Source organism: Pelodiscus sinensis, chromosome 2, assembly GCF_052426305.1.
Source record: "Pelodiscus sinensis isolate ZL-2025 chromosome 2, ASM5242630v1, whole genome shotgun sequence".
NCBI lineage: Eukaryota > Metazoa > Chordata > Testudines > Trionychidae > Pelodiscus > Pelodiscus sinensis.
Window position 1 is genome coordinate 67,690,079 of NC_143053.1, and position 27,584 is coordinate 67,717,662.

At 42.6% G+C, this 27,584-nt stretch overlaps 1 long non-coding RNA gene across 1 annotated transcript; it reads left to right on the top strand.

Annotated features, from left to right (window-relative positions):
• The first annotated feature begins 797 nt into the window (after positions 1-797).
• Positions 798-12,638, top strand: LOC112547094 (uncharacterized). The gene is made up of 3 exons (XR_012900933.2): positions 798-1,276; positions 3,673-3,806; positions 12,580-12,638. It is a non-coding gene; the product is annotated as an uncharacterized LOC112547094 (long non-coding RNA).
• Positions 12,639-27,584: the final 14,946 nt, after the last annotated feature.

Sequence of the window (27,584 nt, forward strand, 5' to 3'; positions counted from 1 at the left end):
GGTAGCCAGCCCAGGCACAACCCTTCCCTGACCCTACGCAGCCAATGATAAGCAGCAGCGAGGAGGTGAGAGGAACGGAGAATAATGCCACGAAAAGGCAAGGCGTGGAAGGGGAATAAGAGGGGAGGGGAAGCAGCCAGCGATAAGGATTTTAGGCAGCTTGGAATGCCGCTAGCAATTGCAGAGCTGCTGTCCAGGGTGCTGAAGCTGACACACGAGGGCAAACTGCTTGCCCCTTGCTGAACACTGTTACCTACGCTATTGCTGCAGGGTGCACACTTTCACAAACACTCCTTAGCTCTACCCTGCTGGGGGAGCCTTGGCACGGAGCTCCATGCCGCCAGGCAGAGGACGGGGCTTTTTCTAGAGTGACTTTGACTCGCCAAGTGATACCTGAGCTTTCTCCTCCGTTCCTACCATGGAGATCTTGCATTTCCCCAATCCAGGCTGCAAGCCTGTCAAGCCTCAGTAAACCCATCCTCAGCCCTGATCCTCATTTCCCCCTGTGCTACTGGGGACAGGGAAACTTGCTTCTCTAAGGCGCAAAGTCAGAATTTTAAGCGCCCCACAAAGCCCGCTATGCGGCAAGCTTGCAGAGCACAGCGGAAGCCTATCGATTGGTTAATGAGGCAGGAGAACACGGCGGCGGTGTTGTTATTGCAAGGTTAAGCGGCTTGTGGGATTCGAGAAGGGTAGTAGGGGAAGCTGCTGTTTCTTACGCGCACCGGAACCCTGCGGTTGCTTAGCAGCAGAGCTTTTTTTCTAGGTACGATCAATGGGGGGAAGCTAAGACGGGGACTGGGAGGTGAGGGGGAACCACGCCTGTGAGTCAGCCGTAATCAGAGCCCGGGAAAGGCCGCAAACTAATTAGCCTCATGTGGAAAAACGCCTTCCAAACGGGCAGGATAAGTGGCCTGAAAATAGGAGAAAACCTGCCGAAGGGTGGAGCAGCTAAGCCATTGACTTCAGCCACAATCTACCCAACCGGTTAGCGAAGAAGACCCCTCCTTAGGGACTCCTGAGCTGGTGGAATCAGAGACTCAGAGAGCTAATAGTTCCAACTCTGCCAGCTCCTATTGATTACTATAGTGAATCTCTCTGTCAGGCTGGAGTTATTAGGAAAAGGCAGGAACTGTAGAGGTCTGTTTGGTGAACTCATCTCTGTGTTAAAGCCCCAATGCTATTCTATCTCTTACGACTTTCCAGAGGTGCTGTTCTACATGTCTTGAGAAGAAACGAAAGGAGCCCTGAGAAGAAACGAAAGGAGAGAATGAGGGTAGGGTTGTATGACTGTATTAGCCATCCCTTTTTGGTTGAGCGTCACATTGAACAGTGCCAAACATTTTTTATCAAAGGTTGTGGGAGAATGAGCTGGCCAGTATTCCCAGGAGAAAATAATATAGCTTGATTTTTTATCAGCTGAATATTTCCCCGTTCTTTGAACTCAAAGAAACTCTGCTGTCTATGAAACTTCTCTGTAAAACCCTTCCCCCATACACAGTGTCCACTGGGATGTTAATTATGCCATTCTTCACAGTTATTAAATCTTACTTACCACCTGGTGATCCTACATGCAGAGGTTTTAGTGGCACTGAGGTTTGCTTGACAATAACAGAGCTTGATAAATTTATGGAGGTGATGGTATTATGAGATTGCCTGCTGTGGCATGTGCCCTATTTGTGATGGATTGTAGCAAAAACCTTTAACAACCAGAGATGGGATGTGATATGGGAAGGGCTCTGAGTTATGACAGTGAATTATTTCCTGGGTGTCTGGCTGATGGATCTCACCAACATGCTCAGGGGATCACTGGTCAGCATATTTGGGGTTGGAAAGGAATTGAAACCCTGTTTTTTTGTTTTGTTTTGCATTCCTCTGCAGCGTACGGCATGGATGATGTGCTGGTGAGAATTAGCGTAATTCTCTGTTACTAGACACCTTTAAATCACAGTTTAAGGTCTTCAGATTTAACATCTTCATCCAGAGGTTATAAGTCGATCACAGATGTAGTGAGTGAGTCTGTGTGGCCTGTTATGTGCAGGAGGTCAGACAGAGGAAATATCTACACTGTGGTGCTATTTTGGGATACTTCTGGTATCCTGAAATAGCTGTTCTGCATCTTTTAAACAAGCCCGTTATTTTGAAATAGCTTTAGAAATAATGGGCTCTCTATTCTGATGTCCCTGTAAACCTCATTCCATGAGGATTAAGGAACATTTTGGAATAGTGGTTTATTTCAAAATCTGGCACTGTGTAGACTACACCATATTCAAAATAAGCTGTTTCAAAATACACTTGAAATAAGCCAGGCAATTTGCGTAGCTTATTTCAGGCTATGGGTGCAGTGTAGACCCACCCTATGGGTGCATTGTAGATGACCACAATTGTCCCTTCTAGCCTTAAAGTCCATGATTAAATAACACTGTCTCTAGATGAGAGGGTGGGGAACAACAGGGACAAGGTTAGCATCTATGCCTAGAGATTAGTCTGTGGTGAATCTTTTTGGAACTGATACAAAGCACCTTGAGGTCCATGGAAAGACTTCTACTGACATCACTGGATTTTGAATCAGAGCCATACTCAGCCTGTGGGGAGCATTTATAAACAGTGGCATTTAGAACTTAGCTGAAATGTTTCACTTAAAGCCTATCCAGGCTAAAAATAATCTATAAGAACTAAGATGTGTTTTTACATGCTAACTAACCTGCTTTAATTTATACTTGTGTAGAGAGGGTATAATACCTTTAAATGTATTTTCTGGTCACACTTCATCTTAGGCTTCCCTTTAGAGTGGACCATATTCAGATAACAGGTTTTGAAACAGGACTGTATTTACTAACACTATATATTAAAATATATATTAGTTAATATGTCCTGCAAGGCCACCCATTCTCCCATTGTAGATAGCTCCTTACTGTCTTCAGGTCTGAGATGTTCAAGGAAGCAATGGTGGTCTTTGGTGGCATTCTCCATCTACTGCACTATTCAATAATCCACCGCCAATGTTTGCATTATTAGATTGTTAAGATTTAGAAATGGAGTCATAACACATGGATTGTATTTTGAATAAAACGTCATAAAACCAAATATTGACAGTTCCCTGTGCACCATTCAAGGTTCAGGACTCAATTTCAACATCAGCATTAACAAAGAATAGAGAACGGCTCTATAAGAGTATCAGAAAAATCTCTCTGTAAACCTTTGCTGAACATTAACAACTAAATTCACACAAGCTAGTGATAACATACTTAAAATAACTTGGAATTTAATTTTGTTTTAGGATGCAGCCCTTTACTTCTATTCTGGAAAGGATACAAATAGACTTTACTGAAAGCTACACCAAAATATATTATTGTCATTGATATTTTCCTTATACTTAGCCTGTCTGGTTCAGTCTCCAAAGTGTGGAACTGTCAATATATTTTCATCATTAGTTCCTCATGGGATTGAAAATTCCAGTAATTGTTATTATTGCAATGTTATAAATGCAATCCCTTTGAAGTTTCTAGCTGGAAATCTTAAGATCAAGATGATCATAAATAGGGTAAAGTAGCAGTTGATTCTGTAATTCTAATTACTATGTAATTTTCTGATATATTTTAATATTCAGTCCATCACACTGCAAAACACAAATTAGCATCTTTTTTTTTTTTTTTTTTTTTGCATTAATAGAGTTAGTATAAGTACCTGAGGCTCATACCTGATTTCTCCCTTGCTGAAGCCAAATCCTATTAATTTGTGCTTGGATGAAGAGTGCAAGACTGGGTCCTTGCAGGAACTAGCCAATTATCAGAAGTTATTATTTGGTAAGATTAGTTAAATTAAGATGATGTAATTATTTCAATATAACCTAAGGGAGCCATTATTGTGCCTTATTTGTCATGGGAAATGAAAGCTTTCAAAATTAAAATCTTTGTTTCAAAGGTATTTCAATGTTTGCATGCCAGCAATTATTTTTTTATGTGTGTTACTTTGTTAATGAGTGAAATCATAAATACACACATATAGTTACATTTTTTAAAAGAATGTATTTTAAGTTACCATAATTGCACATATTACCAGAAACACTTTATTGGAGCATATTTAAGATAAAAACTAGTAACTTTCAGTGTGTCCTATCTTTCCTTAATTAACCTATTGCTAAAAGGCACCTGGGTACAATACTAATGGGTGGCAGCCGAAAACCCTGAGGCAGAGACCATAATAATTGTAAAATCTGTATTGAATTACAGTGGAACTCCTAAATTCCCTTAAAATTAACAAGAAACTTGTAAATGGATTGAACATTCAAGCCTATGCAGTTTAAAGCAGAGGCAGTCTTCACATCAAATGACTGTACTATGCCTGAAGACTTCCTGTTAATACTTTGTTTAAATAGGCATTGTAATCATACAGAAAAACAACTGGAGCCAATCCATTATTTCAGGAATAAGGACATATTTCAAACAATGTCCTTTTATTTTCAAAAGGTGAAATTCAGCCCTCCGCTGAAATCCCATACAAGGCCAGATGCATCAGCCATATGTGAGACCTAGTACCAAGATAAATTTCACCCTTAGGGCTTGTCTGCACTGAGAAATTACATTATGTTATCACATGACCTTGAGAAGTCATGGTCACTAGCATAGTGTTAAATATGGCTTAGCACTCAATGTAGACAAAAGCCACCTTTGGCTTCAGTGGGGCGCAAGATTTTACCCCCAGGCTACGTCTACACTGGCCCCTCTTCCGGAAGGGGCATGTAAATTTCAGCAGTCGTCGTAGGGAAATCCGCGGGGGATTTAAATATCCCCCGCGGCATTTAAATAAAAATGTCCGCCGCTTTTTTCCGGCTTTTAAAAAAGCCGGAAAAGAGCGTCTAGACTGGCCCCGATCCTCCGGCAAAAGTGCCCTTTTCCGGAGGGTCTTATTCCTACTTCAAAGAGGGAATAAGACCCTCCGGAAAAGGGCACTTTTTCCGGAGGATCGGGGCCAGTCTAGACGCTCTTTTCCGGCTTTTTTAAAAGCCGGAAAAAAGCGGCGGACATTTTTATTTAAATGCCGCGGGGGATATTTAAATCCCCTGCGGATTTCCCTACGACGACTAGTGAAATTTACATGCCCCTTCCGGAAGAGGGGCCAGTGTAGACGTAGCCGGGTAGTTTTCCACTGCAGACAAGCCCAAGTGAACATTCTGCCAAAGGGAACAATCTCTGTTATACTTACTTAATGTCTTTTTGTACAGGCAGTCCCTGGGTTACGTACAAGATAGGGACTGTAGGTTTGTTCTTAAGTTGAATCTGTATGTAAGTCGGAACTGGCGTCAGCGCTGCTGAAACTGATCAGTTTCAACCGCGGCTGAATCTGGACACCAGTTCTGACTTACATACAGATTCAACTTAAGAAACCCAGGCGTCCCCAAGTCAGCTGCTGCTGAAACTGATCAGCGGCTGATTCCAGGAAGCCTGGGGCAGAGCAACTCTGCCTTGGGCTTCCTGTAGTCAGCTGCTGGTCAGTTTCAGCAGCGGCTGACTTGGGGACGCCTGGGGCGGTGCTGCTGGGTTGCTGCTGGGTTGCTCCAGAGCTGCTGGGGTGCTGCTGGGTTGCTGCTGGGTGGCTCCAAGGCTTTGCTCCCCGTCTCCCTGGTCTGCAGGGAGACGGGGAGCAAAGCCTTGGAGCATGCCCGCAGTGGGACAGCCCGGGCGCGCTTGAGCTGTCCCCTGCGGGCGTGCTCCACGGCTTTGCTCCCCGTCTCCCTGGTCTGCTGGTCGGGAGACGGGGAGCAAAGCTGCGGAGCACGCCTGCAGGCAGACAGCTCAAGCGCGCCCAGGCTGTCCCGCTGCGGGCATGCTCCAAGGCTTTGCTCCCCGTCTCCCTGCAGACCAGGGAGACAGGGAGCAGCTTTTCTCGCCCCGGAGGACGGGGGCGGCGGACCGCGGCGCATCTGGGCGTCCCGCCACTCCCATCCTCCGGGGCGAGAAAAGCCCCATTCGTAACTGCGGATCCGACATAAGTCGGATCCGCGTAACTCAGGGACTGCCTGTATAGTAATTTGCCTTTTCTAAAATCCAAGCGATCAATATGGAATGATGCAAGTCTGGACAGATCATACATACAACACAGTCATTATAATAGCACATCTTCAATCATCTTTCACTGTTACCTGTAAACAAATTTCTTAAGATACACCAAAAACATTAGCCCTCACTGAAAACTAAGGGTTGATACTCAGTTGACATAAACTATCGTGCTATCCTCACATAAGAACATAAGAATGGCCATACTGGGTCAGAACAAAGGTCCATCTAGCCCAGTATCCTGTCTACCAACAGTGGCCAATACTAGATGCCCCAGATCACAACAGGCAATCCTCACAAGATCACCCCTCCCTGTGACCCACCTCCAGAGAAACAGAGGCTAGGGACACCATTCCTACCCATCCTGGCTAATAGCCATTGATGGACCTAATCTCCATTAATCTATCTCTTTTTTAAACTCTGTTATAGTTCTAGCCTTCACTGCATCCTCTGGCAAGGAGTTCCACAGGTTGACTGCACTGAATGAAGAAAAACTTCCTTTTGTTTCTTTTAAACCTGCTGCCTATTAATTTCATCCTCTATTACTTACATCAAGGGATCACTGACCATTTACATTAGCTAGGGATCTGGACCAGAGTCTGTGGCAACTGCAAAGTTTGACAAATAATCCCTGCTGTGTTCAATCACAAAAAGTCACCTCTACATAACATGAATGGTTTATAAATCTTACAAAACAACAACAAAATCTGATCAGTAACTAACTATGAGAAACATTGCCTCAAAAGACAAAAGGAATGTTATGTATAATGAATACAGGGGTTTAGTTTAGAAGAGTTAATTCAATCTATGACAACAATTATTATGCTAATTATTCTGGCTCCAATCCACAGCAATTAAGCATGCAGATAACTTTAAGACTGTGTGTGAAGCACTTCTACTCAGGTCTATGAGACTGCTCATGTGCTTAATACATTATTGAATCCAAACTTCTGGCAGACTGGCAGAAAAGCCCCAAAATCTGCAGCTTAGATTACTCAGGAGATGATTATATATTGAGAAATTGCATTCAGAATCTTTTAAAAATTTGAATCTTTGACTAGATATAAAGACAGAAAACATCATTTCCTATGTTTGTGCAAAAGAAGCCCTGCTAGATTTAATAGGCATCTATACAATATTCTTTGTGATAACATTTCAATCAATCAATCAATCAATAAAATGTAATGCAATTATATTTTAAAATCATTACATTCATGTATGAACTCCATCCATTTTATTTACAAAACTTTGTAGATTAATCAAGATTCTTTAAAACATATTTTTTATTGCAAAACTTAGTTAGCATATTCTGATGGAATCAAATATTATAGTAAAGATCTGACAAATGGTGGTCAGGAAATGCCTATTTTACTTTAAAGCCCACAATTAACAAAAGACAGTAAGGGTATGTCTACATTGCAATGCTATTTTGGGATACTGGAGTATCCTGAAATAGCTATCCCATGTTTTCACAGCAAGCCCATTATTTCAGGCTTGTTATTCTGACATCCCTGTAAACCTCATTCTTTTATAGGGGTAAGGGATATTTCAGAATAGCACTTTATTTTGAAATTTGGCACTGTGTAGCTAGCCAAATGATTAAAAAAGCTATTTCAAAATAGCATCAAAATAAGATACGCAATTTGTGTAACTCAAATTGTGTATCTTATTTTGAGTTATGGTGCTGTGTAGACACACCCTTTGAGATCAGAGCATGGAATAGTACAGTGGTCGCCAACGCGGTGCCTGCAGGCGCCATGGTGCCTGCTGGGGCATTTATGTGCGCCCGTTGAATCATCTGGGCCGGCCCCACCCCCGGTGCACAGCACATGCATGGTGCCGGCCCTGGGCATGTGGCGCATGGGTGGCCCCGGCCCCGGGCACGCGGCAAATGTGTGGTGCTGGCCCTGGGCGCAAGACATGTGGGTGGCCCCTACCCCGGGCACGCGGCACATGTGCGGTGCCGGCCCCGGGTGCAGGGTGTGTGGGCAGCCCCGCCCCGGATGCGCGGCACATGAACGGCCCCGCCCCTTGGAGCCCGGCAGCCCCGAAAGGTTGGGGACCACTGGAATAGTATACTATTAATTTAAATAACTTATTACAAATTTCCAGCAGATGTCACTATTGGTCTATAAATTACATTCTGAAGAAAAATCAGTTGAGGATTAATGAAGTTAAACCTAGGGTACTATTCTTCCTTGTGCTGCAAGGAGGCCTCTTTTATTATGCATGCCTTGCACATTATGTTTGTTAAGTGAGCGAAGAACAGAGAACTTTCTCTTTTCATTATAATAGGGAAAAATTAAAATCCTTCATATAGTCAAATTTGACCTAGTACAGATATTATCCTGTCATGCTCTACAGGGCATACCTCAATGATTATTCTCATTTGTATTAGTATGTTCTGCATAGGTGAGAGCGGTGAGGCTGAAATTCAGAGGAGAAGCTACATTTCAATAGTTTTTATAGTAATAATGGGAACAAAAGGCATGGTGGTCAACCATATAGGACATAAAAAACAAAAATGCTGGGTATCTGCTTAAGATCACGAACAGAGAAAGAGGACAACAATTTCTAGAAAATTCTATGGGTTCTCTAGGCCATAATAAACAATTTTAACTGCACAGACAACTGGTAAATAATAAATACAGTCAAACATATTATTTATGGAGGTTCCTAAATTAATGTGATTGACACTTGTGAATGCGAAAAGTACAGACTCCAACCAAAGTAGAAACTGGCCAAGTTCTACTCCTGATCATGAGGAATTTATTCAGTAAATGAAAACAATAGAAAAATGTGGAAGCAGTGCTTTTGAGCAACTTGAAGTTAGCATAGCAAAGAATAACTTGAAGCCACGACTGCGGAACTTGTCAGTACAGGAATATTACAGCCTGATACTATTCCACAGAAGCCAGTGAGAGTTTTGTAACTGATTTAAATGAGAGCAAGAACAGGCCCATTTCTAAAATTTTCTGAAATCAATCAATTTAGGATGGAGTGTGCAATCAGAGGAAATAAAATTCACTCATGTAGGAGGTGGCTGGAGAGCAGTAAAAGTTATTTCATAGCTACAATGAAATATACTAGTTACCATGAAAAAGAAGATTGACAAGATGAGCAGAAGCCAGTGAGGGAGTGCTTAAAGATTTGAAGTTACATAACTACTTGCAGGCAGAAAAAAGCAGATGGTAAGGTAAACAAACAGGCATACTCAGAATTGGTAAAGTCTAGCAGGAAGAATACAACAAAGCCACATCACACTTCCTCCACTCACACAAACACACAAAGTGCAGGGTGACTTCCAAACTTTGCTTTCAATGTATCTTTTAACATATTTAAGTGAGAAGTTCGAATGATTCCTGCATGAAGTAGAGATGATCAGTATAATGATAAAGAGCAGCTATACTCTGGTAATAGTACAGCTATATTCTGATAATACCGGGAAAAGTGAGCATTGATGATGATAAGTCTCCTGGGGTATTAAGGGTACGTCTAGACTACCGGGTTTTGTCGACAGAAGTTTTGTCGACAGTATCTGTCGACAAAACTTCTGTCGACAAAGAGCATCCAGACACATTGAGTTCTGTCGACAAAGCAAGCTGCTTTGTCGACAGAATCCTGTAGTCTAGACGCAACCCTACAGGCAATAACACCTTCTGTCGACAGAACTCTGTCGACAGAAGGTGTTATGCCTCGTAAAATGAGGTATACCAGCGTCGACAAAACTGCTGAGTTCTGTCGACGTTATGTCTACAGAACTCAGCGGTAGTGTAGACGCTGGTATAGTTTTGTCGACAAAAGTCCACTTTTGTCGACAAAACTCAGTAGTCTAGACACACCCTAAGAGTATGACTATACCTAATAACACCAGTGATTATGGGTGTTAGCCTCGTTGTAGACTATTCCTGCCTAGGAGAGTGTCAACCCCTCCCAAGTTTCTATTATCAGGATTTCCTGATATTTTTTCTGTTAGATATAGGTGGCAGTGAGTGTCTCCCCACTCCTCCCCATGCACTCACAGTGAAGTGGGCAGTTCATGGCATTTAAACCACGTGTGCATTATGCAGAAGGAGAGCAGACAGTGTTTTGAACTGGAGGCAGCAAAGATTAGTTTTGTACTTGTCATAGATTTTGTAGCAGATCCTCACCTGGTGTAAATAGTCAGAGCTCCACTGATGTCAACTGGTGAGTATGATGAGTTTTGCCAGCTGATGATTTTCCCTTAGATTTCAATGAGGGGCAGTATCTTATGTATCATTTGAGAGCCAGGTGTATCATGAGAGATCCTGTGGAGTCTAGTAGTCCCCTTGCTTCCCCCTGGCTGCTCAATCACACACTTCTCTTTGAACAGGCTAGAACATGCTATCAGAGGCTTCTCTGACCTTGGCTATCACTTGAATACCTTTCAATGCTTCCCTAACTACAAAGGAACAAACAATGTACTGTACATTACTACAGGTTCTAATTCTGGGTGGCTCTTGAGAGATGTGGGAGAGCAGCATGGATCATTGGGAAGTAGGAGCAAAGGTAGCTTTACTTCATATGGATTCTAGGCTAGTGGAGGAGCTGAAATATGTCCAATATGATCCCACGTCTGGTCTTACCTGAGCAGCACTGCAGCCCCAAATCCCCATAAGACTGGGGCACTATGGTTACTGCCTCACCTACGCCAGGCCTTGTGTGTGTGCATATATCTGTGTGTGGGAAGAATGTGGAGAGCAATGCAGGGTCATTGATATTGGCCTTGTGCTTTCCTGAGTGAGAGGAATTCACTTCTACTACCTAAGGTTCATTTTAGCCTCAATATTCTATCAAAATAGCATAGAGGAGCCAGAGTGAGTCCAGAGTGATAGGACGGCCATATTGAGTCAGACCAAAGATCCATCTAGCTCAGTATCCAGTCTGCTGACAGTGGCCAATACCAGATGCCCCAAAGGGAGTGAATGCAACAGGCAATCATCACATGATCCCTCTCTTGTCATCCATTTCCAGACAAACAGAGGCTAAGGACACCATTCCTACCTATCCTGTATAATAGCCATTGATGGACCTAACCTCCACGAACTTGTCTTTTTTGAACCCTGTTAAAGTCCTGGTCTTCACAACAACCTCTGGCAAGGAGTTCCACAGGTTGACTGCGCGCAGCATGAAGAAAAGCATCCTTTTGTTTGTTTTAAACCTGCTACTTACACAGCCAAACCGCTATTTTGAAATAAATTCGAAATAGCAGAGCGCTTATTTCAAATTTGGTAAACCTCATTCTACGAGGAATAATGCCAAATTCGAAATAGCTAATTCAAAATAAGTGCTGTGTAGACACTTATTTCGAAATAGGGGGCCTCCAGCCTTCCCAGGGTGCCCTGGTGGCCACTCCAGCCTCAACCAAGAACACTCTTCTCCCTCCTCCCTGCCCCGGAGCCCATAAAGGGGTTGACTCTGGCCACAGTGCCTGTGCCAGCACCAAGCCTGCCAGCTCAGAGCTAGCAGTCACTGCCCCTGACCCAGTGGCCACTTTGCCACTTCCGGTGGCACTAACCTCATAATGTCTCATAGCCTATTCCATGAGAGGTCTGAAAGATATAATAACCCTTCTCTTATTGGAGTGATTGGGGGAGGGGATCTCTGTGAATTCTCTTATGGAGTTTCTAACTAGAGTTCCCTTCTGTGTGTGTTCCTCCATAGCAGAGGTATGATCTGGGCTCTTGTTTAAAAAAACAGTTAAAGTTGAAAAGGGACAAGAACCTATCACATCACTTACAAAAACCCAGCACTTAAAAAAATAGTTAAGGGCATCGTAAACATGACACTGATCACAGTAAATGCCTACTTGTTATTCACATATACATAAAATTGTATTTCCTTCCCCCACAACAGCCTAACTCTGACCTATGAGGGTTTTGTTCTTGATTTTGTTATCTAAATATTAAAAAACCCCCACCACATGTAGGTTTATTTAGAGAATGTTTGAGAACAAACAACAGATACTATAAAATACAAATGGGTAGACAAGTGACTTCCTCTCTTTGCTCCAACACACAATGCACACATGTTGTAGCAGGCCAAATCCTGCTCTCTTTCTGGGGATTTGTTTTATTTATAGAAGAAGCTGAAAAATAAATGAGACAAAATCTAGCCCAAGCCATCCTCCCCTTAACACCAGCCAAATCTAACATTTCTCCATGTGAACTAGTCAGCCCCCATGCTAAATATTCAGTCTCTGGAAAGGCACTCCCACCTTCCTACGGTGTGGGTGGGATAATGAACCACTTGCAACAGTGAGTGAGCAAAACAAATGTAACCTTTCCCAGCCAGATCATTCATACCTGTTAACTAGGTGGAGTTGTCAGGCAAGCTTTGCCTGTCACTTGTAGTCTGTTCATATATTTCTCAATTGACAGTGGAAATGTACTTATACTGGTTCTTTCTTTAGAATAACATTTTATATGTATGGTATTAGTGAAATGTGATACTTGCTTCTGAGGCTGATCATTTTGAAAACTATTCTGTTTCTTTTAAATAGTTTTTTCTGGTGAGCCCTGAAGTCACTGACTGTGTTTCTAGGACTGAGGCTACACAAAGGTACTACATTTTACTTCAATATTTTCCTTCAATACCACATGCTTCCATGTCGCCGTTCACCCAGGTCTGAGGAACATGCCTCAGATGGTGCCCTGGCTTGCTCTGGACTCATTAGGCAGTCATAGGGGAAAGAAGGCAAGAAGTAGCAGAGCTGCTGACTTTTCCCTCCTGTACCATCAATGTGGTATTGCTTGGTCCTGTTTCAATCTCCCTATGTTAGTGAGGAGGAGTGTTTAGATCTTCCATATCCCTATGGTTAGTCTGTTCAGAATTCAGATTGAAAGAAGAATTCAGGAACTAACACGATGTTTTCTTTCACTGAAATAGATCTGTATATAGTTGTGAAAACATATACCCCTTTGATACAGGACAGTCTAGGATTGCTTTGCTTAACAATGAATGGAATCATGTTCAGGTGTTTGAATTAGTGTGACAGAGGGTTATATTTTTGCATTTTTGAGAGTATTATCCTAATTAACCCAGGATTTAGCATATTTACATTTCAAAGATTCATGGCAAGAGGAGAGAATTTGGGAGCTATTTCAAAGAAAAACTACATTGGTCACACAACTGTGAAAATAGCAAGATTGCAAATTTGTACAAAATGGTCTGAAGACTGGAATAGCATACACTTAATTAATAGGCAAGTAATCTGCCCACTAATGTGCATAAGTTATCACTGTGACTATTTATGCAGAAATTGCCCTTTAATTATAGCCTGTGGAATTATTCCAGGCTCTCAAAAAACACTGAACACTGCATATAGTCATAAAATCTCTCAGCAAATTTTCTTGATGCTAAAGTAAAAGCCTTTGTGAATAAAAATGTCTCATGTTTAATTTTTTATGTTCTTGCAATTGCAGAATAGCATGGAAAAGAAGCTGTGCTGATCTTTTTCTTTGTTTCTACCTAATACAGTCATTCCTGACAAAGCTAACCCTCAGCTCTTGCATTCAAGCAGAAGTACGAAAGATCAAAGTGCATCATTCCTCTTAAAGGAGCTAAAATTAAACTCTTTCACTTGAGGGGAATAGACTGGAATGCTGAGCACACTGAGACAAGCCGGGAGCTGGAAAACTATCTGTATAGGAACTTGCGATCAAGGGGTTACTGCTGAGGCCAAAATGTTTGGGTTGCATTCTAGCATAGCTGGTATGTCACTGAGAAGAAAGCTAAACTGAGGCACAGCTATGACATCTCCCCACGATTTTATAAGGTTTAATTTAAGCCCTGATCATTCATGTATTCAGAGAGGCTCCAACTCAAGTCAGTGAGCAAGAGCGTGTGACCAAAGGTTTATAAAGTATTCTGAGAATGAAATGTGGTGATTTGTTTATATGCTAGAATTATGCAAATGGCTTGATTGGCCCCTGGAGGAGGGAGCAAGGTTGTCCAGATTCCCTCTTTGCTGTCCAATTGGGCTAAAGGGAGAGACCATTGCAGGAAAGGGCTACCACCCTTTCAGTGCAGAGAGGCTAGGAAGAGAGAGAAGAGTTGCAGCTCAAAGGCTGAGGAAGGCAGCAGCTGGAGGAGCAAACCAAAAATCTAGTAAACAAAGACCCAAAAGTGGGACTGTACTACCCCTGATCTCCAGGGGACAAATTAAATGAGCAGAGCCTGGGAAAGTCTAATAACTGCACCTAGTGTAGAGACTTGGAGCCAGACAGACTTTAAGGAGGCAGGGCTGTGCCCAGTCTGTAACTGGGGTGGAAGAAACCTTTTCTTGGTATTATGTCGATGAATCACTTCCCCAAATGAGGGTTTGGTATGGGAACTCGTGAAGGAGAGATTGAGTCAGGGCATCTCAGATCCATGCTTAGCCAGCAGTAGGATCTATAGGGTAGAGCCACACTTTTACACCTCCCCACTTTACCTGAGAAATGTGTGAGCTGATCCCAAATAGAATGTTAGTGGAATTTTTACACCACACATGGTCCATGTGACTATGAAAGGTCATGCCATGAATGAATACAGTATGACACTTTACAGAAAAATCATTCATCAGAAGATCTCAAAGAACTTTAGAATGGTAATTAATTAAGCTCCAACAACAGCTTTCAGGAAGCCTTGGACCCCCTAATGTTGCATTAACCACTGCCAGAGTCTCTCACGTTTGTTCCTAGTGTGCGGATATTTCCCTGTCATCCTGGCAAATCAAGCAGTTGCAAATTAAGTCTAGAAATAAACAGCTCACAGAGTTAACTGAAGTGTCACAATGAGTATTCAAAATGGTGCTTAGTGCTCTTCAAATACATTACAGGGGAAATGTAAATGATTTTTGGAAGAATGGTCAAGAATATATATTAAAATCTAACTCAAGAGTCACTTTGCGTGATTTTTTTAAGTCCCATTTATTAAATACTTTAACTGGGTGCTTTTAAGTTTCATGTATCATATGGCAGTTTAGCATTAGATGCAGTGCTCACATTTGGAAGAATAAAGTTTGAGAACTCATTGAAGGCAGAAATACATGCACCAGCAAAGGACGGAAGAAGAGCAGGAATTAGGGAGCACTCCAAATTCCCATCATCCATTTCAAATAACAGTGAACCAGACTCTTAGAACTAAAGACTATATTTGTTGTCACTGATCAATGTCATATTTAGTAATCTTTTGCCAGAGTGACAGCGCCTGAGTTTCTCATAGACTTCAAAACCAAAGAAACCTGACTTTGCATATGCTTAGAGCAGGCTGGTTGGTCTTGAATCTTTTATAAAATCTAGGTTCTCACCCCAGCTCAGCCACAGGTTTTGTGACTTTGGGCAAGTCATTTAATGTCTCTGCCTCAGCTTCCCAGGGTATGTCTACACTACAGAGGTTTTTTTTTGGAAAAATGACCATTTTTCTGAAAAAACCTCAATTATGTCCACACCGCAATTGCATTCTTCCAAAAGAAAATCAAAAGAACAGAGGGGTTTTTCTGACATTGGTAATCCTCATTCTAAGAGGAAGAGGCCTTTTTTTGAAAGAGCTCTTTCAGAAAAAGATGTGGATGGGGAAGAGGAAGTTCTTTTGAAAGAAGAGGAAAAAGCACTGGTGCCCTCCGTCCACAGTAATTACAGCTGAAATGCGAGATAGCATCCACGCTGAATGGACGCTATCTTTCGAAAAAGCAGATTGCTCTTTTGATGCGCTTTTGCAGTGTGGACGCGCTCTTTCGGAAAAAGTTTTTCCAGAAGATCTCTTCCAGAAAAGCTTCTTCTGAAAGAAGCCTGCCGTCTGGACATAGCCCCATCTGTGATGATGGTAGTGTTACATATTTATAGGCTGGATTCCTGAGTTAGATCACTGAAAAAATCCAATCTTGTAGTACCTGAACAGACAAACTGCTTTTGAGGTTGGTGTTAGCCACAGGCTAATGATGCCTAACATGAAAACTATATTGTAACTAAGGGTAATAGTTCTGTCATCACATACAAAGCCTTAAACCTGTGGACTATGTCTACACTCGTGGCTTCTTGTGCAAGTATGGCCCTTCTTGCGCAAAAATCCCCAGAACATCCTCACTGCCCACCTGCTCTTGCACAAGGAAATTTACAGTACAGCGTGGTAAGAGAGGGCTTCTTGTGCAAGAGCTATGCTCTTTTTTAACAGGTGTAAGCCCTCTTGCGCAAGAGGGCAGTGTGGACGCTCGGCAGGGATTTCTTGCACAAGAAAGCCCTATGGCTAAAATGGCCACCAGAGCTTTCTTGAGCAAGAGAGTGTCCACACTGCCATGGGCGCTCTTGCGCAAAAGCACAGCTTGCACATGGCAGTGTGGATGTTTTCTTGCACAAGACTTCTTGCACAAGAACCCTTGTGCAAGATGTTGTTGCACAAGAAGCTGCCAGTGTAGACAAAGCCTTATGGGCCAATCTCTTTGCCCTGCTAGAGTACATCAACTTAGTACAGGGGTTCTCTGAGGGCTTACAAAGAAGGAATTCTCTGATCTCCAGAGCATAAAATGCCTTGGAATGGCTCTGTCAGCTAGGGTGGCCTACACATTTCAGTAGCTCCAAAGCATGTTTTCAATTTTCCTGATGTGATATGGTATCAGAATGTGCAAGGGGGTCATGGTCCATGACTGGGGCTCCTGGCCACTACAATAATAATTAATAGCTGGGAGCATGTGGGTATATCACTAGGAATAATTACATGAAATTATGAAAGGAAACTTTTGTTCAGAGTACTAGGAAAAGCTTACTCCCACTGATGTCATAGGCTGTGGAATAGCCTCCTCAGGGATCTGGTGGAAGTGCTGACATTTAGGATGGTTAGTTACTATGTCTTTGTACTCTCAATAAATGAAATTGCTGACAACACATGTCACCTTCTTGCATAGCCAGTAATAGTGAGGGCCTCAGTTTTACAAGAAAGCACAGCAGCAGAATTGGGGCTATGTAGATCATGGGTCAAGTTCTGGATGACACACCAGAAAAATGGACTCTAGGAGACAACCCTGCACTGGCCCCAGGGAGATGGAATGGATAAGCTACTAGCCATTGCCATCTCTAATCTCAATGGGTATGTCTACACTACCACCCTAGTTCGAACTAGGGTGGTTAATGTAGTCATTCGAAGTTGCAAATGAAGCCCGGGATTTAAATATCCTGGGCTTCATTTGCATCTTGCTTGGCGCCGCCATTTTTAAATCCCCCGTTAGTGCGGACTCCGTGCCCGCGGCTACACGCAGCATGGAGTAGGTAGTTCGAATTAGGCTTTTCCATGAGGAGTAATGGTAGTTCGAATTAGAAAGTCTAATTCGAACTACCTACTCCATGCCGTGTGTAGCCGCGGGCACGGAATCCGCACTAACGGGGATTTAAAAATGCGGTGCCCGGCAAGATGCAAATGATGCCCGGGATATTTAAATCCCGGGCTTCATTTGCAACTTCGAATGACTACATTAACCACCCTAGTTTGAACTAGGGTGGTAGTGTAGACATATCTTAAGATTCTATGACGTGTTGGTCCTGGAAACAGCTGGTTCATCCATGCTCTGTTGTCTCTAACCCCTTATAACTGCTCTCCAAACTCTCTCCCTCCTTCCCCACTGGTGCTTAGTGAGTCCACTGGAGCTGGGCTTTGCAGTACAGAGGAGGTATGGGACCCCTGCATGAATTCCAGAAATCAAGTTGTTTGGCCCACAACACAGTGGAACTGCACCACTTCCTCAGAGTTCTAGAAGGATTTGACCCTCTATGCCCTTCTCTCTTTCCCCTGCAACTGCGCTCATGTCATATTTCTCATAGATGGAGTTGTTTCAAACCCTCAGACAGCTTCCAAACCAATGGCAGACAGCTCTCACCTCTGAGATTTGCAGTTTTACAAAAAGGGGTTAATGTTGCCCCCCTGAGTGATTTCTGTATTGCCCTATATCTGAGCACATCCATGTTTCAGGTTGTCTTCTTATATTCTCTTTGGGGTGTATTCTTGACATTCTGGAACAAAACACAGCTAGGGGTGATGGCAGTAAAAAATCTGGATCTCTTCATCTTACTTTATATTCTACTGGACCACCATACAATTGTCTTATTCCCTTCAACTGATGATTGTAAATTAGCGCCTGAAAGTGTCATCCCTTTTCTGAAAGGGAAACAGTTTTGTCTCGTGTGTTTGAAAACACCCTGAGAAATTTGGGGGAAAACTCATCAGTTCCATTTTTCACTGCAATTACCACATATGCTGGAAATGAGACTGCAGCTGACTAGACTCAGTAATAAGGAAATGCTAAATGCATAGAGTGTTATAGAATGCTTAGAGATAAGACCAATCTTTTGGTGTGAATAAATCAGTGCTTTCTTACTCTTTTCAGACACCCTCCCAAGATATTTAGATAACTTTGGACTTGTTCTTACCTTAAAAAGCTGTTGAATGTCCTTGGAGTCATCCTCATTTTCATTTTGTAGGGTTTCGTTTGCCTTGTAATGGTCTGCATTATTGCTGAGTGCCATAAAGGGGAACAAATATGGCTTCCACATTGCTTGTATAAGGGGCTCTTCCTGGATCTGATTCCACAAGGAACACTCTTGGAAAAGCAATATCCTTTAACTAGGAAACAAACCCAAATTCCAGATGTGGGGCTGAATGGCATCAGCATCAGAAGAGTTAAACATCTCTTTCATACATGGGCAAATGTCTGTACCTCCTGCAGTTTACTGGGTCCTTACTGCAGTATTAACAGTAGTACAGGCAGGGGCACTAATCTGCTTTCTAAGATCCAGTGCCTTATCCACAGAGCATTAACTCATGGTTCCTTCCATCTTAGAGGTTACATTCATTATTATGTTTGTCTTAGTATGTGGAGGCAAGATTCAAAAGGAAGGAGTGCATACTGAGTGCCTTCCAGGAGATGCAGGCATTCTTCATAAACTTGCCATAAAATTGCATTGTACAAGTAATGGGCTTGATTTGTAGCTTCTTGAAGAAAGAAGGAATTGGATATGGAGTGACACAGTTCTGCTTTGCATGCCCCATTAAGTGGAAGAGTTCAATTTAGGTCAATGATATTCGTCAATCACATGGTGCTCAATTTACTGAACAGATGGTATAGTGTTAATCCTTGCAGCATCAATGAAAATACCATATTAGCAGAAGCTATGTTTGCAGATAAAGGCTTAAAACTAAATTTAAAGACTGAAACTTCAGGCTGATTATTAATAGACCAAGGTCTTGTCTTTATACAGTGTGACCATGGTGCAACACTGAGTAGAAAGCATTCATGCATTAGCTGTGTAAGAACTGGCATTTGGATTGTATGATTTATTTCTTTGTTCTGCTTTCTGAGATAAAGGTGGGAGCAGAGTGAGGAAAGAGGAGGGACTATTACACTGTTGCAAACATTCCATTCAAATAATATGGAAACACGAGTTATACTTTACTCGGTAAGTAATGCTCGTGTATTGTTCTCAGTGAGAAATAACTGCTCCTTGATTGTGTTCTTACCTTGGTAGGGGACACGCAGGGACTGCTGAGAGGAAAGTCTTTCTAAGTTGTTTGAGTTAGTCTGGGTGAGACCAGTTACACCAGAAATCATTACCATATGTTGTAGTCCAGTATGTTAATCAAACTATTTACTACGCTGAGGAGGCTTAACCAAAAAGTTTATATTTATTATATCCTCTGTGCCAGACATATTATCTGTGAGGCTGGATGGTGCAGTTTTTCCCTTCCCAACAGAAATGGAAGCTACTGCTCTGAACATCTTCTTCATACAGACGGGAGGATGAAGATAGAGGACTTCCAGATAGGGAGGTGTTTTTTTTCTTCCACCAGATGCTGCAGCTGTTCCACCTACTGGCAGCAAAGCAGTCTTCTCAGTCAAGAACCAGCTTCTCCTATTGCTTTCACTTCAGATTCTTGTCTGGTGAAATCATACTTCACAAACCAATGGAGAAGCAGAAGGGGAGCAGGGCTTTTTCATGCCAGAGACAGAGAGAGTGCAAAGCATGATCTCCCATTGCTTTCAGAAGAGGAAAGAGATCACTACTCCCCATTATTTAAACCCCAATCTCCACTTATTTTTCAGGGTTCTAAGAATGATTAATTGGTTCTGCAACTTCACAGTCTTTCTTTTAGCTGAGGGATGTACCTTAGGATTTATGAGTCCCTATGCAGTACTATAAAACTAGTACCCCTATGCCTAATGGCAGCCGAGAGGTGACCATTTTTAGAGATGTGATTTTATACTCTTCAGCAAGACATTAATGAAATATTTTTAAACTAAGGTCCTGTAGACAAACATAGCAAATTCAGAAATTGACAGTATGTACTGGAGGCTGGCAAATGCCTGTTAAATGAATTCATTACCACTTGAATGGCTCTTTCGTAGGTTCAGTGTCTGCTAAAAGGTCTGGCAGGCTTTTTCACTTTTAAGTTAACTAGATCCTCTCCTGAGGAAGCAGAGCCACAGAATAGGGATAGGAAGAGGTGTATGGTGGATATTAAGACCTAGTGGTACCCCAAATTTTTGGATGCCCTATGTAGCTGCATATTCTGCATATGTGTAAGAATGATCCTGCTCTAGCTCTTATTTATATACAGTCCTTCCTGTATTGTACTTTACAGGACAAGATTATTTGATCCTGCTGAATGGCTGGGGAGAATATGAGAGATTTATTGTTTTTAAACAAAAGCTAATCTATTTTTCTGTAATCAGTACTTCTTGCTGGAAGGGCATAACAAGTAGGGTTCCGCAGGAGTCTGTTTTGGGACCGGTTCTGTTCAATATCTTCATCAATGATTTAGATGATGGTATAGATTATTAAGTTTGCAAGGACGTTTACAGGATCTGTCGAAAAAGGCTTTCTTTCTCAACAGATCCCCCTCTAGACTCCTGCTTTTTGCTGACAAAGTGCTGAGTCAGCAAAAATGGCGGCCATTTTTATGCAAATTAAGCATGGGATATTTAAATCTCCACTTCATTTGCAATATTGACCTGTCTAATCTGCATCCCTCTGCCAACAGAGGGATGCAGTCTAGACATACCCTTAGTGTGGGATCCAAAGGCTGTTTAAGTCAATGGGAAATATCACACCTTAGTGATCCACTCTCAGGCAGGAGTGAAGTTTTGATACAAATTTTAAATGCAGCAGAGCCTGAAGGAAATGACACTCTATGTGGTTTTCCACTGCATAGGCAACACTTTGAAAGCATAATCCTTTTTAATATTGAGAAATGGTTTCCTGTAGGAAATAAGAAAAATGTTCTATCCAGTCTCCCAGATGGGTTAAGATAAGATTTCATTGGGAGGGAAACACGTTTGTTTTGAAATACATTTGTTTTGCACTGCTCCTCAAGTCCTCCTCATGGACAAATGGATTAAGGCTTTGTCATTTTTGGTTTCTTTTTGTTTTAATGCCAAGTACACTTTGTTAACAGTAGAGGTGTGCCCTACTATCCTGACCTTTTAAGTCTACTTTTTTTTGATCGCACTTCCAGATTATTTCTTCTACACAGGCTAAAAACTGCTTCAGGCATGAAATGGAAAGCCAGGCAAGTTATAAAATTCTGAAAAGGTCAAATGGCACAGGTACTCTATGCTTTTGCAATTCATCAAATACATAGGGAACTGAGAGATAATTGTTTTTATTACAAGAAAGGGAGGAGAACAGAAAAAAAGCCTTGTGATCTGACTGTCAATGCTGTTATTGCAGATGATGAATCATCCACCTTCATTTAGACTAGGGTTATGCTTAAACAAGTTATTTTTTCTCTCTATGATCAAGCAATTTGAAACTTTTATTTCTGTCCTCTGATAGGGCTTTGTCTTGTGCTTTGTTTTCCTCATGGCAGCAAGGTCATCCATATATTGTGACTTCATGCAAGTAGTGCTGTCAGTATTTACTAGACCAACAATGAGCTTACCTTGATTATCTGAATGGTAACTTGAGTGGAAAATGCACTGATGTATCTGAAGTCAGTTTGATGGTAATCCTTGTCAAGGTACTCTTTTGAGAATTATGTAGCACAAGAATGCACTGTGTCACAGCTTCCACAGATGGTGAAATATGATAGCTTTGTTTATTTTCCATAGTTTAGAGGAGGACTTAGAGAACTGCCTCATCATCTAGTGTTTTGAGGGCTACAATTCTTTTTTTCTCAGGGTTGGTCTACACTGCAGAGCTAGGTTGACGTAAGGCAGCTCACATTGACCTATAACAATGCTCCTGCTGATGTAAGTCACCCACAACATTTACCTAACAACTCCAGCTCCCCAAGAGGCATAGCATTTAGGCCAGGTCTGCACTAAAGGGGAAAGTTGAATGTAATTAACATAACTTTACTAGAGTCGATGTACCTTAATTCAAGTTTCCCTGCCAACCCACAGCGGAAGGCCGATGGAAAAAATGTTTCCATCAGCTTCCCTTACTCCTTGCAAAAGCAGGAATACTGGCCACCAGTGGGGGAGGTGGAGAGGAGAGGCAAATGCCCTCTGAGTTTTATTTAGTGGGTCTTAACTAAAACTGCTAAATCAAACTCCAGAAGATAGACTGCGGCAGCATCAATCTTCCGCTTAGTGTAGTTAGGGCAACACAGTGTCTGTGTAGACATTGTGTTACTTATATCACCTTGCCTGGGCTGTTGACCCTGGGGTAGCTGGACTCTAGCTGTGAACCCTAGGGCTGAGGGAGAAGGGAGCTCTGTCTGCCAGTGTCCCAAAATGTCTTATGCAGCTAAGTTGGTGGAAGGCTTGTGAAGATGTGCACCACTGACTGAGAGGCTGTATTGTGGACATGAACCACTGCAGTAATTACTGTGGTGACTGTATATCAATCTTAATTTTGTATTGTAGGTAAGCCTTTACAAAGTGCTTAAGAACATGCATATCTTTGAACTGAGTGAGTGCTTTGCAGGAGTTTTATGGTAGACACATTTATGCATGTGCTCAACTGCTTTGCAGGACTGGTGTCTAAGAGAGCACCACATTATTGAGAAATTACAGGAAACTATCACATGGATAACTTACAGTAGTGATCAAAGGACAAGGAAACAAGAAGCAAATCTCAGCCAAATGTGGGCAGACAATTATGCATACATGCAAGTGCTCTGCACGATCAGAATTTAAGCTTTTTGTAATACCTTCAACTAGTTTTTTGACATAAAAGGGAACTTTTCAGTATTCTCAGGCTACAGTGACTGTCTCTCATCTGTAAGTGCAATTTGTAGCCTTTTACTGTACCCAGATGATGAAATGTGATGTCTTACCCTCTAAATAGATGTTTAGTGTTGACATCCATTGTTGTAACTAAATTTTGGTGCATATTTGCTGAATTTTGGCCTATGCTTAGTCTGGTAAGGGAAAAAGTTGTTGAGCTTTTCACTTTTGAAACTCATACAAAACTGGTGACTTTGTTTCTGCATTTCCATGTACTTTTGGTTTTTATTTTCCCTTTATTATTGTTTTCTTTACTGGTATTTATACTAATCTAATTATATGAATAGAGTGAATCACTGTGGATTTGCCACCTAACAAAAACACAAAGATTAAGGTCTTGATTCTGTCATGAGCATTCTATTATGACTCTCTGCAAAGTACACAATTTAATGGGCTTCAGGAGCTGACAGCTGGCAACAGCTCTTGCTTTTATATCTCCAGATCTGCATATTCCTTGGGTTTATGCTGTTGAGAATCTTCAACAGAGGGGATTATTTCCCCTCTGCATTTTTATTAAAGGAACATTATATGCTTGGTACTACACCAGTGGTTCTCAGACTTTTTGGCCCGCAGCCCACCCAACTCAATGCAAACTTTTCTGTGGACCACCAGCCAACCACCCATTATGGAAAAATGACTTTGCTTATCTCTAAATGTCTTAAATACTATATTATTCATATTAGGCTACTAGCACATAAACACTTAAATTATGTAGTCATAACATAAGGGTCTGTTTATAACCTGTAAGAAAGGAAATAATATTAATAAAAATCAAAATAATTAAACAGATTAAACACTTGAACTTTATTGTGTTTGTTAGTTTACTAAAATTTGTTTTAAATAAAGTTAAATATTAATTTATGTCCAAAACAAAAGGTTTCAACATTGTCTTTATTTATGACAGGGTGAGGAACCTGTATTGGGCCAGAGGCCACTGATTCACAGAAAAATCAGTTGGGGGCCACACAACCCTTACTGATGTGGCCACCAACTGAGACACCTCACTCTCCTGGTGTTCCAGCCCCACAGGGTGGGGAGAGAAGGCAGGGAGGACCAAGGTTTAAGGGTTCCCACAGGCCAAATTATCTCTTTTGGGGTCCTGGAGTTAGTAGATTTTGTGAGCCACCCTAGACTTTAGGATGGGGCAAAAAATGAGGGGCTCAGAGGGCTGCCTGGGATTGGAATAGGGATGGGAGTGCAGAAGGGGTGAGGGCAGGGGGTCTGGATGGGAGGTAGGGTGCTGTAGTGGAATGGGAGGAGCTCTGGCTGGGAGTTTGGGCAGCAGGGGATGAGGATACAAGGCCTGCCTGGGAGAGAGTGTTCAAGTGCAGGTGGGGGTGTGGTATCTGGCCAGGAGGGAGGGTGCATACAGGGGCAGAAGACCATTTCGCAGGTCCCAGGGCAGCATAATTTTGTGGGGCCCCTCTTTGCCACAGCGCATGCGTGGGGCTTCTTGAAGCACGGGGCCCAGGGCGGCCGCCCCGCTTGCCTTGCCCTATATCCGCCCCGGGTGTAGAAGTGGGCTGGAGGTGGTGTCTGGGAGGGAGGGAAGGCACAGAAGCAGCTGGGGGGAAGGGTTTGAGTGAGTCATGGTGGGAGGGAGGGTGAAGGAGCAGGCTGGAGGAGGAGGGCCTTGGCAAGGGGGGTGGTCCATGAGTGCAATGGAGGTTCAGGGTCTGGGCATGAGGGGGCACTTACCTGACTTCACCCCCCCCCCCCCACTACTTCCAGGCATTGCCTCCTGCTGCTTCCATTGGCTGTGATTCCTTGTTGCCATTCCCCCAGCCAGGGGGACGGGGGAGTGGAAACGCATGGAGCCGCTTGCTCCCCCCGTGAGCAGGATCCAGCCTGCGAGCCTTGGGGCTCCCTCTCCCGGCAGTGGGAATCCAACACTGGTACACCAGCCTCGCGGCGGGGAGGGGAACCTGCAGGGCAAGAGAGCCAGCGTGGGCTCCCAGTTGTGGGGAGTTGTGTGGAAGGGGAGAGCTGAGCCTCAAGCCATGTCCCACCTGCAAAGCAGCCACAGACCACTGCAGTCTGAGAACCACTGCTCTACACTTAATACTGCGGGAAGCAATTTCTCTAGGGTCGATTTAGTGGGTCTAGACTTGCTAAATTCACTGCTGATTGTACTCCTGTTGATTCTGGTACTCCACCGGATTGAGAAGTATACCTTTGTTCGACATTGCCCCCTAGTGTAGACATGGCATAAGAGTAATAGTGATCATTTAGGCTACGTCTACACTGCAAGGTTTTTGTGCAAAAACCCGTGGAGCATCCACACCTTAAATGCGCTTTTGCGCAAGTAAATCAACAATAAAATGGCAGAACAGAGGGCTTTTTCTGGTGTAGGTAAACCTCCTTTTATGAGGCATAACTCCCTTTTGCATTACAGCTATTGTGCAAAAAGGCAAGTGTGGACGCTCCGCAGGAAAACCTATTGGGAAAAAGCACAGGTGCTCTGATGGCCATTCTATGAGCTTTCTTGCGGAAGAGCATCCATGCAGTGTGGATGCTCTCTTGCACAAAAGCACATCACTTTTGCGATGTGCTTTGAGGTGTGGATGTGCTCTTGCGCAAGAAATTTTTGCGCAAAAAACTCTTGCACAAGAAGCATGTAGTATAGAGGTAGCCTTAGGAAGCATATACTTTGACTGTGACTCTTTTTTGTGTGTGTGACAGGTTGCCTATCTGCAGTGACCAAGGTGCTGAAGTGGCTGCAATACTGGGAAGACTGTGGATTGCCAGAGTTCCGTGAGTGCACAAGAGTAACAAGCAGGTCAAGGATAAAGATGATTCCAGTCAAAGAAGACTGGAGAACCAGAAGGGTGATTTCGGCTGCCGCATGTTCCCTTATACAGGGCATCTTGGTTAGACTGCAGTGGCGATACAGGTTGAATCTCTCTAGTCTGGCACTCTCTGGTCCGGCAACATGCGTGGTCCGGCATGATTTTAGTTAGTTGGATGTCCACTTATCATGGGTGTGACCAAGTTTCCTGTGGTCTCTTAAAGTTTGTTAGCAGCCACCTGTCCTGGCACTCAGTGGTCTGAGCTGTTATTTAGCTCTAATTTATCCCTAAATGTCTTCTAAGAGCCCAGTGAGCAGTGGAAGTGTTGGTAATGCTGCTAGGCAATAGTGACCTCATGTGGTTTGGCACAAAAAAAGTCTGTGTTTTGACACTGCATAAATCCTAAGGGTGCCTTACTAGAAAAATTCAACTTGTACAAGGTGGAGAGGGTGCTAGTCCATTGTATACATGGTATGGAACATACTTTCAGAAAATTTAAAAGAGCAACACTCTAATGAAGAAACTAGAGAACCTAAACCACCAAAAAAGAAAATCAACCTTCTCTTGGTGGCATCTGACTCAAATGATGAAAATGAACATCCATTGATTTGCACTGTTTTGGATTGTTATTGCGCAGAATCTGTCATCAGCATGGAAGCATGTCCTCTGGAATGGTGGTCAAATCATGAAGGGGCATATGAATGTTTACCATATCTAGCACTTAAATACCATGCAATGCTGGCTACAAAAGTGCCATACAAATGCTTTTTTTCCACTTTCAGGTGACATTGTGAATAAGACGTGGGCAGTATTATTTCTCATAAATGTAAACAAATGTGTGTGTCATACCTCTGGTCTACACTAGGGGATAAGTTTGAATTAAGATACGCAACTTCAGCTACGTTAATTATGTAGCTTGAAGTATCTTAACTAGAATTTTGGTGCTGTCCACAATGCTTGAAGTCGAAGGAAGCACACTGTCCCTTAAACTTCCCTTACTCCTCATAGAAGCAGGACTACCAGCATTGACACAAGCACCTTTTCAGTTCAAATTAATGTGTCTTCACTAGACCAGCTAATTCGAACTCTGGAAGATCGACTGTAGCTGCTTTGATCTTATCTGTAGTGTAGACATGGCTTTGGTGATTAGCTGAACAAAAAGTAAGACTGAGGGGATTTGTAGGCTCTAAAGTTCTACATTGTTTTGTTTTTGAGTGCAGCTATGTAAAAAATTAATAATTCTACATTTGTAAGCACTTTCATCATAAAGAGATTGCACAACTTTACTTGAATGAGGTGAACTGAAAAATACTATTTCTTTAATGTATCTTTTTTTACAGTGTACATGTAACCCTGACAGGCAGAACCAAAGCTGGGACCTCTAGAACTTCCTACATCAGTCTTTACCACTTGAGGTAAAAGTCAGCTTGCCCTCAGCTCAGGCTGTACAGCACACTCATTCTTTTTCTGAATAGTGGTCTAAATGCTATTACATGGGACAGTGAACCACACCCAGTAGGG